The 17,144-nt window shown below is 45.1% G+C and overlaps 1 protein-coding gene and 1 pseudogene across 3 annotated transcripts in view; one reads left to right on the top strand and one right to left on the bottom strand.

Annotated features, from left to right (window-relative positions):
- Window positions 1–707: 707 nt before the first annotated feature.
- On the bottom strand, window positions 708–1,621 carry LOC144595425 (cardiolipin synthase (CMP-forming) pseudogene; annotated as a pseudogene).
- A 3,152-nt stretch (window positions 1,622–4,773) lies between these two features.
- Window positions 4,774–17,144, top strand: part of LOC144595065 (cohesin subunit SA-2) — a 107,433-nt gene continuing 95,062 nt past the window's right edge. For 2 of the 3 annotated variants that reach the window (XM_078402069.1, XM_078402067.1), the window contains exon 1: window positions 4,774–4,843. The gene's annotated coding sequence lies outside the window, so the exon portion shown is untranslated. Of the gene's footprint in view, window positions 4,844–5,294; window positions 5,420–17,144 lie in introns of those variants that run through there. The other variant, XM_078402068.1, reaches the window with a different exon arrangement.

The following is a 17,144-nucleotide window of genomic DNA, read 5'->3' as shown; positions in this document are numbered from 1 at the left end:
CGTACATTCTCTCTGTAACCGTGTGGGTTTCCTCCCACATCACAAATAATGCAGATTTGTAGATTAATTGTCTGTGTAATAGTCCCTAAGTATGTAGTGGGCGTTGATGAGATAGTAGGATAGCATAGAACTAATGTCAATGGGTAATTGATCAGCGTTAACTTAGCGAGTCTGTTTCCAGGCTGTATCTCTAGATACTCTAAATTAAAAACAAAATTCTGATATCCCACTCATTGTCATTTTCTTGAGTAATATGGGACATAATTTAAGCGTCTTATATAAAAGAAATGAAATTATAGTTTAAGGCAGTGTTTTTTTTAAATCCATTTTGTCGAGACTTTCAGTTGTATTAAGTTAATAAAAATTATGTTTGTTCATGGGGAATTTTAGTTTTTGTCTGTATTATAGTCAGTTTTTACATTACCCATCCCTACGGTTGCCAACTATCTCATTCCCAAAAAGGGGACAAAGGTGATGTCACCGCCCCACATGACCTCACCCGGCCAGCAGCCACGTGCTCCCGCTCCACCAATTTTTTTTTCCAGATTTGTTAGACTTATATTATTAAATTCGTATCTTTTGTAGGAAAAAAATTCCATATATATCTACGTTATTTTAATCAATGTCTTTTCTGCACAAAAATCAAGATCCATTTCCTGCTTTGCTCAGACTGATTCCAGACGCTATCGTCAGCGATGCAGTTTGGTTTACTTTGCCTGGTTCAGAACTTGCAGTATTTTTGTCGTGGTCAGGGCTGTGACATACCATAAAGTATGAAGGGACACACTGTCCACAAACTGGAAAACAAGCTGCTAATGATGCAGCCACTACTACACGTCGAGCTGCAGTGTTCACCTTGCTGATAGAAGTTGGTTTCAATTGGGCAGTAGCATAACACGGGTTGATATATTTGCTTAGTGTTCTTGGTGCTGGAACCGTTCGGTATCTAATATAGAAACCCGCTGCAACCAAAGTGACCTTTTGCATAAGAACCATAACAGTGCGAGGAGCTGGAGTAAGCTCAACACACGTGGGACTGACGCACAGAACACTGATCAGAACTTTGTCTGCTAATGGGTCCAGGGTACTCCCCAAAGCCGATTTCTGATTCGCCCAGTTTCGTGCAATGTAGCCGTCCAACAGACCAGTAATGCCCGCCAAGGTAAAAAGACCAAGGGCTAAGTTGAATTCTTCTTCTACTATTAGGTAACCCAAATATGGTGACAAACCAATCCTTGCCATACAGAGTAAGTTTGGAATTGTCCATGGATCTCCATACAGCTGTGGAGACCTGCCGCCGGCCGCCACTCTCTCCTCGCCCCTCAGGTACGAGCAGGGATTGGCCGCTTGTCTCTTGGGGGCGGGTTTGCCGGCTCCGTGGCGGCGGGGGAAGCAGCCGGTGCCGGGGGAAGCAGCCTGGGCCTGGGCCTGGACGTGACCGGATTACCGCGAGCCAGAGGTGGGCCAAGGGGAAAGGCAGCAGCAGCGGCGGTGAGGCCAGGTGGAGGCCGAGGCCTGGCGCTGGGCCTGCCCTCGGCTCCCCTGTCGCACTTCCTCTCCCCGGCCGGCTCAGCACCTTCCCCACGCCGCCCAGAGTCCAGTGGCATCGGCACAGCAACATGCTCTAGTCCCCCGAGGCCTGTGAATGGGAGAGCCGCCACCGTCTACCCACCGCACTGAACATCCCCGCACTGGGACATTACAGGACTCTCACACCCTCAATGGCGGCCGCCTAGGCTGGGAAGTGGGTTGCTATGCAACCTCCGTTAGGCGGCGCCCAGGCCTCCGGACCTACACTGTCCGCACCTACACTGTCCGGGCCTAATACAGGACAAGGGCGGTCCTGCACGGGACAAACCAATTCAGCCCAAAAAATGGGATGTCCAGTCTAATACGGGACAGTTGGCAACCCTACCGATCCTGCACATCTTTAGGGCATGGAAGGAAACCAGAATGACCGAAGAAACATGGTGGCCTGGGAAGAACGTGCAAACTCCACACTCATAGATGTCAAGTTGAATCTGGGTCTCAGAAACCGTCGAGCAGTAGCAACTGCAATGTCACAATGATGTTGTTAAGCTGTAAGGAATGCAGAGAAAATTTATGAGGTTGTTGCCAGGATTTGTGGGCTTGATCTATAGGGAAAGGTTGGGCAAGCTAGGACTTTATTCTTTGGAGCGCAGGTGGATGAGTGATGATCTTGTAAACGGTGTATAAAATCATGAGGGGAACAAACAGGGTAGATGCACAGTCTTTTATCTAGGGTAAAGGAATCAAGAACCAGACGACATGGGTGAGAGGGGAAAAATTTAATAGGAACCTGCCTGAGGGGAAACTTTTTCACACAGAGGGTGGTGGGTATATGGAACAACCTGCCAGAGGAGGTCGTTGAGGCAAGTACTATAACAACATTTAAAAAATATTTGGAACGGTACATAGGAACGTTTTAGAGGAATACTAGACCAAGTGGACCCGGCGGGCCCAAACCTCTCCTGCATTGGAGCAGCACCCTCTCCCTTCTACCCCCCCTTCCCTACCCCCTTCCCCCTCTCCTCTCCCCCCTTCTCCCCTCCCCTCCCCTCCCCCTCCCCTTTCCACTCCCCCGCACTCCATCCCCCTCAACCCCCCCTTATCCTCCCTCCCCCCCCTTACTCCCACCCCCCCTCCCTCCCTGCCCCACTCGGAGATAGATTTGAATAACTTAAAAAATATAACACCGATTTCGATGAAACTTCTTCCATTAGCACCATAGGGACGACGGTGAGTAAGGTGGGCCTAAATTTGTCGCACTATCGTGTACCGTTTTGGCTGTGGTTCAGAAACAAACAAACAAACAAAAGTTTTAGTATATAGATGGGTCAAATGCAGGTAGGTGGGACCAGTATATATGAGCACCTTGGTTAGCATGGGCATATTGAGCTGAAGAGCCTGTTTCCATGCAGTATGACTGATTTTATGCTCCCCCCTTCACGGCAAGATTGTGAAGAGAAGGGAGTTGTTCTTAAAGTATCCTGACCAATGTTTTTTTTCCAGCAATCAGCTTCACTGAAACAGAATTTTAAAAATGAAACACGACTCAGCAGGTCAAGAGGCATGTGTGGAAAGAGAATCCAGTCATTGATCCTTCCTCAATTCTTCTTATTTTGTTTCAGATACCAGCATTTACAGTTTTATTTATTTTCCAGTTCTGAGGACAGGACACTGAACCTGAAACCTCAACTGGTTTCCCTTTCCACAGATGCTGCTGGACAGGTTGGATTTTTGCTGCATTTCTGGATCTTTTGTTTTGTTTCAGATTCCAACATCTGCAGTTTTATTTGTTTTCCGTCACTTAAACAGAGTGATATCTGGTAATAATTTTTTTTTGTCTTCTGGTAAATGTTTGCTGCGTTCAAATTAGTCACTCTATTTGCTAGTGAAGTGACGAGAAAATTCCTTGTATATGCACATACTCGGCCATTCAGGACATTTTATACCGGCGGTGCCTGCGGAAGGCACGCAGCATCATCAAGGACCACAGCCACCCAGCACGCAGGCTGTTCTCCTTGTTACCGTCAGGCAGGCGATACAGGAGTATGGCTGCGCGTACCACCATACTTAAGAACAGTTTCTATCGTCAGGCCATCAGGCTTCTGAACTCATAAACACATTTCAAATCATATATGTTGATTATTTTTAATATTGTCTTTTAACCTATTTTTAATATTGTCTTTTTACCTTACTAATGTCATTTAAAAAATCTTATTTATCCTTGGAATATTACTGCTGAGGTGACCCATTGTCTTGTCAAATACATTTTGTTGTACCGTTGATCCTGTGCCAACCTACATATGACAAATGAAATGTATTATTATTATTATTATTATTATTATTATTACTATTCATAGCAAGAGGATTTGAGTATAGGAGCAGGGAGGTTCTGCTGCAGTTGTACAGGGCCTTGGTGAGACCGCACCTGGAGTATTGGGTACAGTTTTGGTCTCGTATCTGAGGAAAGACATTCTAGCCTTAGAGGGAGTACAGAGAAGGTTCATCAGATTGATCCCTGGGATGGCAAGACTTTCATATGAAGAAAGACTGGATAGACTAGGCTTATACTCGCTGGAATTTAGAAGACTGAGGGGGGATCTTATTGAAACATATAAAATTCTTAAGGGGTTGGAGAGGCTAGATGCGGGAAGATTGTTCCCGATGTTGGGGAAGTCCAGAACCAGGGGTCACAACTTAAGGATAAGGGGGATGTCTTTTAGGACCGAGATGAGAAAACATTTCTTCACACAGAGAGTGGTGAGTCTGTGGAATTCTCTGCCACAGAAGGTAGTTGAGGCCAGTTCATTGGCTATATTTAAGAGGGAGTTAGATGTGGCTAAAGGGATCAGGGGGTATGGAGAAGGCAGGTACAGGTTACTGAGCTGGATGATCAGCCATGATCATATTGAATGGCGGTGCAGGCTCGAAGGGCCAAATGGCCTACTCCTGCACCTATTTTCTATGTTTCTATGTATCTAAACTTATTCATTCAAAATTCTTTCCTTGAAATGCCATACAATTGCAATGTATGTATTTTACACCAAAATGTTTTTCTTTGTCAAGTAACTTATTTATTTCTGGAAATGGCTTTTGCTTTTTTTAACAAGGGGTTGCAGATCAAATTTTATTTTTTGTTTTGCATTGTAGCTGCAGAATTCATTGCACCAGAGGGCGGCAGAGTGGCGGAAATAACATTGCCAATACAATCTCTTGTTAGCTACAAGCGAGGCCATCAGATGGCAGTGTGCACCCGTCGTTTAGCAGCGTTGAAGGTGAAGCGGACGTTGAAAAAAAAAGAACACATTTCCAAACGGTACTAAATGTAACTTTTTTGTTTCTTTGTTTGTTACTGTGTCGCGATTGCATTGATGCAACTTGTGTGCAACGCTGCATTTATTACTGTGGCAGAGTCTCTCTCCCTAAGGGACCTTCTGGGTGTGTATTGTGCACTCGCAGGGCCGCACGCCTACTGTGTGTCCAATGCTATGCCTATGACTGATAGGAGAAGCTGCTGGTGTGATAGGCAGGAGCTCGGAGCAGTCAGGGAACGATGACAATGGGGAGGGAAAGGTTTTAGGCCAATGAAAGGTTGGATGGAGACTTTCTGCTGGCATTTTTCTTAGTAGTAGAAGTGTCCAGGAAGTTGTCAATTTCAGGATCTTAACTAGAGTACTCATTTTCCCTTATTGAGGTCTGCTTGCTCCAACACTTTGTGCAAACCAGCTTCTGCCACTTCCTTATTTCTACGTTTTGACAACTGCTTGAATGTTCAATATTGGGAGCAGTTCTGGTCGCCCCATTGCAGGAAGGATGTGGAGGCTTTGGTAAGGGTGCAGAAGAGGTTTACCACAATGCTGCCTGGATTGGGGGATCGTGTATCAGCTATAAGGTTGGCCAAACTTGGATTGCTCTAAAATGCTGGAGGTTGAGGGGGAGACCTGATAGAAGTATATAAAATTATTGAGAGGGATAGATAGAACATTTTTTTCCAGGTTGGAAATGTCAAAGACTGGAGGTCAAATGTAAGGGGAAAGTATACAATTAATTGCATGATTCATAACACCATTGATGTACAGGGGGATATTGGGGTCCAAGTCTTTAACTCAGTGAAAGTGGCAACACATGTAGATAGAGTGGTAAAGAAGGCATATGGTATGTTTGCCTCCATTGGCCGGGACATGGAGTATAAGAGTTAGGAAATTATGATGCAGCTTTATAGGACTTTGCTTAGGTGCTTTTGGAGTATTGCATGCAGTTCCAGCAGTCCCATTACAGGAAGGATCTGCAGGATATGGAACGGGTGCAGAGGAGGTTCACCAGAATGCTGCCTGGATTATGGGGGAGTTAGCTGCAAGTAAAGTAGTTTTGTGTATAGAAGCTGGCAGGTCATGTTGCAGTTGTATAAGACGTTGGTGAGACCGCATTTGGAATATTGTGTTCAGTTCTGGGCACCATGTTATAGGAAAGATATTGTCAAGCTTGAAAGGGTTCAGAGAAGATTTACGAGGATGTTGCCAGACTAGAGGGTCTAAGCTATAGGGAGAGGTTGAGTAGGCTGGGTCACTATTCCTTGGAGCACAGGAGGATGAGGGGTGATCTTATGGAGATGTATAAAATCATGAGAGGAATAGATCGGGTAGATGCACAGAGTCTCTTGCTCAGAGTAGGGAAATCGAGGACCAGAGGACATAGGTTCAAGGTGAAGGAGAAAAGATTTAATAGGAATCTGAGGGGTAACCTTTTTACACAATGTGTAGTGGGCGTATGGAACGAGCTGCCAGATGAGGTAGTTGAGGCTGGGACTATCGCAACGTTTAAAAAACAGTTAGACAAGTACATGGATAGGATAGGTTTGGAGGGATACGGACCAAGCGCAGGCAGGTGGGACTAGTGTAGCTGGGACATGTTGGCTGGTGTGGGCAAGTTGGGCCAAAGGGCCTGTTTCCACATTGTATCACTATGAGACTCTATGATTCTTTGAAAGATTGGACAAACTTTGATTGTTTTCTTTAGAACGCTGGAGGTTGAGAGGGGACCAGATAGAAGTATATATAATTCATAAGAACATAAGTAAGATCATAAGTGATAGGAGCAGAATAAGGCCAATTGGCCCATCAAGTCTACTTCGCCATTCAATCATGGCTGATCTATCTCTACCTCCTAATCCCATTTTCCTGCCTTCTCCCATAACCTCTGACACCCGTCTGACACCCAAAATTATGAAAGACATAGATAGAATAGACAGTCAGAACCTCTTTACCAATGTCAAAGACAAGAGGGCATAGCTTTTGAGATGAGAGGGCCAAAGTTTAAAGGAGAGGTGCGGAGCAGAGTTGTGGGTGCGTGGAACGTGCTGCCAGGAGGCAGATATGATAGTGGCATTTCAGAGGCTTTTAGATAGTCACATGCATATGCAGGGGAATAGAGGAATAAGGATCACGTACTAGCAGATGAGAGAAGGTTACTGGCATCATGTTTGGCACAGACATTGTGGGCCAAAAGGCCTGTTCTTGTGCTGTATTTGTCTATGTTCATTAGATTGCACAATATTGATCAACAAACCTGCTTCATATGGGATTGGTGGTGGGACCCTTGAATATGAATGTAGAAGATGTAATTAATACATTTGCAGACGACATGAAAATCTATGGTAATGTGGATAATGTGGAAGATTGTTTAAGGCTACGGCAGCATATAGATTAGGTGAAAACGTGGATGATGTCTTGGTGGATGCAATTCAATCCCGACAGGTACGGTTTGATACATTTTGGAAGGCAATTAAGGGTAGGACATTACAGTTAATGATAAAGTGCTAAGGATACTAGTGCTAGATAGAGCTCTTAAGGATAGCGGAGTCAGGGGGTATGGGGAGAAGGCATGGACGGGGTACTGATTGAGAATGATCAGCCTTGATCACATTGAATGGTGGTGCTGGCTCGAAGGGCCGAATGGCCTACTCCTGCACCTATTGTCTATTGTCTATTGAATGTTGATGAACAGGGAGACCTTGGGTTCAAGTCCATAGTTCCCTGAAAGTGGCAACTTGGATAGGTAGGCATTGAATATAAAAGTTAAGATATAATATGGCAACTTTACAAAACATTGGTTAGAATGCACTTGGAATATTTTGGTGCAGTTCTAGTCACCACACAATGAGAAAAATGTGGTTGCACTGGAGAGAGTGCAAGGGAGATACAACAGACTGTTGTCTCAATTGGAGGACTTTAGTTATGGGGAGAGATTGGATAGGATGGCTTGCTTTTCCCAGAGCCATCAAATTCCCCAGAGCTATAATTTTATATACCTAATAGAGATATATCTGATAATAAAAGGCATGGACAGGATAGATAGATTTTTTTCCTCATAATCAGGGTATTAGAGACAAGAGGGCAGCGGTTTAAGGTGAGGTGAAGAAGCTTTAAAGTGGATTTGAAGGGGTATGTTTTTTTAACAGAGTGTTAGATATCTGGAAAGATCTGCCAGAAGAGTTGGTGAAATGAGAGACAATCACTATACTTAACAGATATTTACGCAGACATTTAAACAGGCAAGGCATTGAATGATGTGATCCCTGATGTGAGTAAATGGGTTTAGAATTGATGTGCAAAAAAGGTTGACATGGACATAATGGGCAGAAGGGCCCGTTTCTGTGCTGTTTGACTCAATTCAGAAATCCTGATGGGTTTGGCTCACCAGGTGCTGATACCAACGCTCCCTTTCACACACCAGGGCCCTGATCACAATAGACCCTATTTGTCTTAATTGAAATTGAACCGGTGACGACTGAGGCATACTCATTCACAGTGAATGAACTTGGTCGTGAACATGTTCCAGTTCACCGACTTAAGGCAGTCGTGAAGTAGTCCCTCAGACAACTGCTGTATTGCTCTCTTCGACCTGTGCCTGTAAGCGGGCAGGAGGAGCACGGACTGATAATCAGAGTGGCTGAAATCAAGGCAAGGGATGGAGCGAAAGGCATACTTGATGGTGGTCTTGAACATTAACACCCTTTTATGAGGCAGGAGACATGCTGATGGTATTTGGAGAGTTTGTTTCTGAAGTTTGCTTGATTGAAGTCACTGGCAATAATGCATAGGTCATCAGAGTTTGCTGTCCCAAGAAAGTTCCCGACCAATTATAATTCATTCAATGCCACCGTGCCATCGCGATGGTATGCAGACAGCCAACAAGATTGTGCAGGTGAATTCCTTCGATTGGAAAAAAAACCACATGTTTAGGTTTATTATTGCCACGTGTACAATTTTGCATGCTATCCAAACAGATCAGATATACCGTACATAAATACAATCAAGTCAAACTCAAGTACAATAGATAAAGTAAGTTTGAATATAGTTCTCAGCATTGTAATGAATCAGTTCCACAGACAAAGGTCCACAATGTGGCAGAGGTGAATGGGTACAGTACTCCAGCTTATGGAAGGACTGTTCAGAAGCCTGATAACAGAGGGGCAGAAGCTGTTCCTTGAGTCTGGTGCTGCCACTTTCAAGCTTCTATACCTTCTGCTGAGTGGGAGCAGGGAGAAGAAGGAAAGACCAGGGTGGGACGTCTTTCATTAAGGTGGGTGCTTTTCCCAGGCAGCGTGAGTGTAGATGAAGTCAATGGTGGGATGTCTGGTTTGTGTGGTGGACTGGGCGATATCTACAACTCTGTAATTTCTTGCGGTCTAGGGCAGAGATGTTCTCAAACCAAGGTGTGATGCAATCTGACAGTATGCTTTCTATGGTGCACATGTCGGCGTTTATCAGTATAATTGGTGACATGCTGAAGAAGGGTCTCGACCCGAAACGTCACCCATTCCTTCTCTCCTGAGATGCTGCCTGACCTGCTGAGTTACTCCAACATTTTGTGAATAAATACCTTCGATTTGTACCAGCATCTGCAGTTATTTTCTTATAATAATAATAATAATAATGTATTTTATTTATATAGCGCTTTTCATATACTCAAAGACGCTTTACAGAGATTTAGAGAACATAGGGAAATTAATAAATAGATAAATAAGTAAATAAATAAACGAACAGAGAAAGGAGACAGAAGGTGAGGTGACCTTCAGTGGTTGAAGGCAGTACTGAACAGGTGAGACTTCAGCGATGTTTTGAATGTGGTGAGTGTGGAGGAGTCTCTAACGTTTTGGGGTAGTGAGTTCCATAGGGTGGGAGCAGCGATGGAGAAAGCCCTGTCCCCCCAGGATCTGAGTTTGGTCCGGATGTGGGGGGATAGGAGATTGGCAGCAGCAGAGCGGAGGGTGCAGGTGGGAGTGTGCCTGTGGAGAAGGTCGGTCAGGTAGGATGGGGCCAGGTTATGTCACATTTCCTCAGTCTCCTCAGGAAGTAGAGGTGTTGGTGTGCATCATCTTGGTTGGTCCACAACAGATCATTCGTTATATTAATGCGAAGAATTTCCTTGCATTATCATCCGCAAACTTACTAATCATGCCTTTTACATTCTCATCCAAATCATTGATGGAGATGACTAACAGCAATTGTCCCTGAGGCACACCATTAGTTACAGGGCTCTAGTCTGGAGAAACAGCCTTCCATAACCACCTTCTGCTTCCTACCATGAAACCAATTCTATATCTAGTTAGCTAACTCTCTCTGCATCCCGTTCCATCTAACCTTCCAAAGCAGCCCACCATGTGGAACCTTATCAAAGTCCTTGCCGAAGTCTATGTCACTGCCCTCGTAATGCTGGTATATTCTGGCCAAGATGTAAACTAGATCTTGCAGCACCATTTTGAGAAAGTGAAGGGATATTCCCTGCATTACTCATCACCAATATTTATCCCCTAATCAATATCACAGACTATTTGGTCACTAATACATTGTTGATTTTGGGGGCTTGCTGTGCATATATTCAATGCTGTGTTTCCTTCATAGGTAGATTGTTAGCTGTAGGATGCTTTGCCACAACTGAAAATGGACTTCAGATGCAGTTCATAAATCCAAATAATTTTATATCTGCATAAAGAACTTTTTCAGTCAGAGAGTGGTGAAGGTGTGGAACTCTCTGCCTCAGAAGGCAGTGGAGGCCAGTTCGTTGGATGCTTTCAAGAGAGAGCTGGATAGAGCTCTTAAGGATAGCGGAGTGAGGGGGTATGGGGAGAAGGCAGGAACGGGGTACTGATTGAGAGTGATCAGCCATGATCGCATTGAATGGCGGTGCTGGCTCGAAGGGCTGAATGGCCTACTCCTGCACCTATTGTCTATTGTCTATTGTCTAAATGTCCATATTAAAAGAAGTCTTGCCACGTGGATAATGCTGTCAAGATAACTGTCAAGATAATGCTGTCAAGATAATAGCTTCTGTTATCAGGCCTCATATCATAAATGTTATATTCCTTTGTTCAATTTTATTTCTTGAACTGCTCCCATTAATCCTTCATCTGGATTACCTAGTTTACATTTTATCTCTATGGCAATTTTGGCCTCACCCGATTGGTGATTTTCTCTTTACCCTGTCCCTCATTGTCAATTTAAAACCAACTTGTTTACTCTATTTGCCATTTCTGACGAAGAGCCTTTGACCCAGAACGTTAACTCTGTTTCTGTAGATGCCCCATCTACACGAGTTCCACGAGTTTGGTCTATAGCCCCCTAGACCTATCCTATCCATGTACCTGTCTAAATGTTTTTTAAATATTGTGATGGTACCGGCCTCAACTACCTCCTCCGGCAGCTCATTCCATACACCTACCACCCTTTGTGGGTAAAAAAAAAAAAGTTGTCCCTTAGGTTCCTATCAAACCTTCCCCTGCCCTTCCTCACCTTAAACCTATGTCTCTGGTTCTCTACTCCCCTACTCTGGGTAAAAGACTGTGCATTTATCCTATCCATTCCTCTCATGATCTTGTATACCTCTGCAAGATCACCCCTCACCCTCCTGTGCTCCAAGGAATGAAATCCTAGCCTACTCAACCTCTCCCTATATCTCAGGCCCTCGAGACCTGGTAACATCCTCGTAAATCCTCTCTGCACCCTTTCCAGCCCAACAACATCTTTCCTCTAACAGGGTGACCAAATCTGAACACAATACTCTAAATATGGCCTCACCAATACTGTGACTGATGAAGGCCAATGTGCTGAAAGCCTTCTTGACCACCGTATCTACTTGTGACGCCACTTTCAAGGAACTGTGAATGTACACTCCTAGATCCCTGTTCCACAACACTCCCCAGAGCCCTGTCATTCACTGTGAAGGCCCTGGCCTGGTTTGGCTCCCCAAAATGCAATGCCTTGCACTTCTCTGTATTAAACTCCAGTAATCATTCCTCAGCCCACCTGCCCAACTGATCAAATTCCTGCTGCGATTTTTGACAATCATCTTTGCTATCTAGAATACTACCCACTTTAGTGTCATCTGCAAACATCCTGTAAAATGAATAGAAAATAGTGGCAGAAAATGTCAGTGTTGGAGTGAAGTAGGTTTCTGTAATTTGCACCATGGAACCTCATTGCACGTCGGGTGCTGTCAGTGTGGAGTTTGCATGTTCTCCCTGTGACTGTGTGTTTTTTCTCCGGGTGCTCCGATTTTCTCCTACATCCCAAAGACGTGAGGGGTTATAGGTCAATTGGCCTCTGTAAATTGCTCTTGAGTGTGTTCAGAGGGTGGATGAGAAAGTGGGATAACATAGAACTAGTGTAAAGAGGTGATTGATGGTTGGCGTGGACTCAGTCGGCTGAAGGGACTGTTTCCATGCGATATATCTATCTATATACTAAAACTCTCGTTTGTTTGTTTATTTGTGTTGGAACTACAGCCAAAACGGTACGCGATAGCTTGACAATTTTAGGCCCACCTTATTCACCGTCATCGCTTTAATGGTAAAGCAAGTCGTTTTATTGAAATCGGTGTTATATTTTTAAAGTTATTCACATTTTAAAGTTTAAATCTATCTCCGAGGGAGGGAGGGAGGGGGGGGGGGGGAAGGTGGATAAGGGGGGTTGAGGGGATGGAGAGGGGGAAGGGGAAGTGGGGAGGGGAGGGGAGGGGAAGGGGAGTAGGAGAGGGTCCTGCACCAATGCAGGAGAGGTTTGGCCCCAACGGGTCCACTTAGTCTAGTATCTCTCTAAAACTCTAAAGAACAAGTTTAGTTTAGAGATACAGCGTGGAAATAGTCCCTTTGGCCCACCACGTTCACGCCGACCAGTGATCACCCGTTCACAATAGTTCTACACACTGGGGACAATTTACAGAGGCCAATTAACCTACAAACCTGCGCTACACACGGCCACGGGGAGAACGTGCAAACTCCGTACAGACAGCACCCATAGTCAGAATCAAACCCGGGTTCCTTGCGCTGTAAGGCAGCAACTCTACCACAGCGCCACTGTGCCACCCAAGTTTATAGTTCTGTATAACAGGGCATACTGAGGCAATATTTCATGTTGTTTTTCTATTATTGCTCTCTTTCATTCATATGGGAAATGAACTATATTTGACAAAGAGCGTTGTTACCATTGTGAAGATTTTGTGGTCTGAAGATCTCATGCTTGAAGACATTGACCCAAATGCTAAAACTGCAAACGTAGATTCTGAGAAAGGATCACTGCACTATTTCTACTTTCTGCAGATGCTGCGTAACTGGCTGAGTTCTCTCATCTTTTCTGTTTTTAACCTGAAATTATGAACTCTGTTTCCCTCTCTGCAGATGCTGCCCAAACTGCTAAGTATTTACATTTTTCCTGCTTTTGTTTCAGATTTCCAGCATCTGGAATATTTAACTTTTTTGGTGTAAGGTTACAGTAACTTTTATTTATAACACTCTTACGTGTAACATTATAGTCTCTCTGTTTAAACTGCATACTTTCAGAAGTTAACCAAAAAGCACAGTTCCATAGTTATAAAAAAATTGTGGGAGAGGAACTCACGGATCTCGATGGTTGAAACGTCTTTTCTTTGGCACACGACAAATCAGAAATACTGAACAATTCCAGCAGCATTTCTGGGAATAAGTGGTCAGCTTGAAATATGAACTCCATTTCCCTCTCCTCAGATGTGGCCTGACCTGCTGAGTATTTCCAGAATTTTCACTTTTCTCTCGTGCAGCCATTTTGGTCGGCCCTGCGAAGTTGCCGGTGAATTCTGTTGCAATTGTCTCGCCTGAATTTTCAATGCAGTTTCGATTTATGTAGATGTCGTTCGGAGCAGGTTGGGAACAAGCTGTCCTTGTTTTCCTGCAACAAGCTCCGAGGACAGCCAAAATTAGCACTATCAATGTTATATCGTTAAAGCGAAATTATGTTTCCAGGTTTTTGTAGCATGTTGCATCATCCTCTCTGTGGAAAACAAAGTCATAATTATTCCCAGTGGAATGATCCTCTTTAGCAATAAGAAAGGGATGACTGACTGCCTGACTGAACATGAACACAACATTAAAATTTCCCTGAATTTCTGAAGAAATTTCTGAAGAAGGGTCTCGACCCGAAACGTCACCCATTCCTTCTCTCCCGAGATGCTGCCTGACCCGCTGAGTTACTCCAGCATTTTGTGTCTACCTTCGATTTAAACAAGCATCTGCAGTTTTTTTTCCTATTAAAATTTCCCCCTGGTTGCATGCACTCTATTGCAACACCGTATACACTGATACTGCCTATCAAAGAAGCCTTAGCTTCTTTTTAAGTTGTTCATAAGTTCTTAAGTAATGGGAGAAGAATAAGACCATTTGGCCCATCATGTCTACTCCATGATGGGCTGATTTGTCTTTGCCTCTTAATCCCATTCTCCTGCCTTCTCCCCATAACCCCTAGCACCCATGCTAATCAAGAATCTATCTATCACTGCCTTAAAAGAATCCATTGACTTGGCCTCCGCAGCGTTCTGCGGCAATGAATTCCACAGATTCACCACCCTCTGACTAAAGAAATTCCTCCTCATCTCCTTCCTGAAGGAACGCCCTTTAATTCTGCAGCTCTGACCTCTGAGTATGACTGTCCCACCAGTGTAGAATACAAAGATTTGTAAACACTTTCTCCTTCACCAAAATTACTCTATGGCATTGTAACAAAAGCAGTTTGCATGTTATAAATCATTATCCTGTACGCATTGACAGACGTATTTTTAAAAGTGTTGCAATAGAACATCGAACACAACAGCACAGGAACAGGCCCTTCAGCCCACAATGTCCATGCTGACGTTGTTAAACTAATCTCCTCTGCCTGTACCTGCATATCCATGTGCCTATCTAAAAGCCTCTTAAATGCCCCTATCATATCTGCCTCTCACCCTATTAAAAGAATTTTAAAATCAAAATTACAGTGTAACCAGTAGAGAAATTAGTACAGGAATCTCATATCACAATTATGAGGTAAAATTTACTCACTCCCATGCGACTTTTATGAATTAAATGCACAACGGATTTCATAGAGATAACTATATAGTGATGGTTATTTTTAAAGTTTCGTTTAGAGATACAGTGTGGAAGTAGGGCTTTCGGCCCACTGTGTCCATGCTGACCACCGATCCCCGTACACCGACCGGCACTATCCCACACAGTAGGGACAATTTTACAATCATTTCGATGAACACCTCCGCTCAGTCTGCCTTAACCACCCTGATTTCCCGGTGGCTCAGCACTTCAACTTCCCCCTCCCATTCCCAATCTGACTTTTCTGTCCTGGGCCTCCTCCATTATCAGAGTGAGGTCCAGCGCAAATTGGAGGAACAGCACCTCATATTTTGCTTGCGTAGTTTGCACCCCAGCGGTATGAACATTGACTTCTCTAACTTCAGATAGTCCCTGCTTTCCCTCTCTATCCCCTCCCCCTTCCCAGTTCTCCCACCAGTCTTCCTGTCTCCGACCACATCCTTTCTTTGTCCGGCCCCCTCCCCTGACATCAGTCTGAAGAAGGGTCTCGACCCAAAACGTCACCCATTCCTTCTCCCCAGAGATGCTGCCTGACCGGCTGAGTTACTCCAGCATTTTGTGTCTATCTTACATTTATAGCTGTAGCAATTTCTGATTTATTCAAGATATGCCTGTTGTAAGTTATTGGGGCAAATCCTCCAAAATTATGGAAGAACTCGGGGATAAGGACCTGGACCTTTTTTAAAACAGACATGCTGGCTGCAAAAACACAACCCCCCCCCCAAGGGATCACAAAGGAAGAACAAGTTCAAAGCCTGTCTGTGGGCCTGAGCAGCCACATGACTATGGGCCTGTCTGTGGGCCTGAGCAGCCACATGACTATGGGCCTGTCTGTGGGCCTGAGCAGCCACATGACTATGGGCCTGTCTGTGGGCCTGAGCAGCCACATGACTATGGGCCTGTCTGTGGGCCTGAGCAGCCACATGACTATGGGCCTGTCTGTGGGCCTGAGCAGCCACATGACTATGGGCCTGTCTGTGGGCCTGAGCAGCCACATGACTATGGGCCTGTCTGTGGGCCTGAGCAGCCACATGACTATGGGCCTGTCTGTGGGCCTGAGCAGCCACATGACTATGGGCCTGTCTGTGGGCCTGAGCAGCCACATGACTATGGGCCTGTCTGTGGGCCTGAGCAGCCACATGACTATGGGCCTGTCTGTGGGCCTGAGCAGCCACATGACTATGGGCCTGTCTGTGGGCCTGAGCAGCCACATGATTATGGGCCTGTCTGTGGGCCTGAGCAGCCACATGACTATGGGCCTGTCTGTGGGCCTGAGCAGCCACATGACTATGGGCCTGTCTGTGGGCCTGAGCAGCCACATGACTATGCGAGTGGTGAGAACAGGAAAGGCCGGGACAGAGATAACGAGATTACCTTGGAAAGACAAAGGAAGGAACGGAGCCCAGCAGACGGGGGTGAATAGCCCAGCAGCAAGACAATCACCATCGTAAATGGCCCATCCATCGGAACAATGGGAGCCCATCCAGGTGATGGAATAACGATTAGGCCGATGCATCGTGACATCAGCAAACCCATTATCATCGGAAGCCTATTGTTCATGCCAGATCGAAACTGGCAATCATCAAAAGACCCCTTTGTCCAGAGGATCAGCTGGGAGTTTTCAAGGGAGAAGCTCTCAGGTAGAAAAAGGGGAGCAGGCAAGCAGGCAAGCAAGAGAGAAAGCCCCTTCTTGGTTTTCGGCTGCTCTGTTGGACGTCTCCTGACCCTGCATCGATCTAGCTGTAAGTACCCCAGACGACCTGGTGAAGTTCCCGAAATAGGATAGAGGTTGAGAGAAGAAGGAGAGGGAGAGGAGGGTTGGGGGGGGGGGGGGGGGGGTGTATTTGTATTTAAATTGTGTAAAGTACGTTTTTACGACATGCCCGATAATTTTCTTTCCATAGTCTTAGTTTAAAGCATAAGTTTAGTCACGTGTTATGTAGTATTGGTGAGATTCGATTTTCCATTTGTTTAATAAAGCCTGTAAATTTTAGACTCGCTTTGAGTCCGTCTGGGTCTCTGTTTTCTCTCATCAGCACGCTCTGGTCAAGTCAACCTTTTATCATATCCCACCATAATTCCGAGGTCTAGAACCCAGGGGAATTCGGGCGCCTGGAAACGCCCACTCCCTTTTGTATTCTCTCTTGGGAACCGCTCGAGTGGAGTGGTGGCCAGGGTGGCCGTTTGACCCACCGACAAGGGAGAGAATCACTCGGGCAGTTGGGCC

The sequence above is a fragment of the Rhinoraja longicauda genome, chromosome 7 (assembly GCF_053455715.1).
Source record: "Rhinoraja longicauda isolate Sanriku21f chromosome 7, sRhiLon1.1, whole genome shotgun sequence".
Classification (NCBI taxonomy): domain Eukaryota; kingdom Metazoa; phylum Chordata; class Chondrichthyes; order Rajiformes; family Arhynchobatidae; genus Rhinoraja; species Rhinoraja longicauda.
The sequence above is the reverse complement of the archived record's forward strand: the minus strand, read 5'-3'. Positions and strand labels throughout refer to the sequence as shown.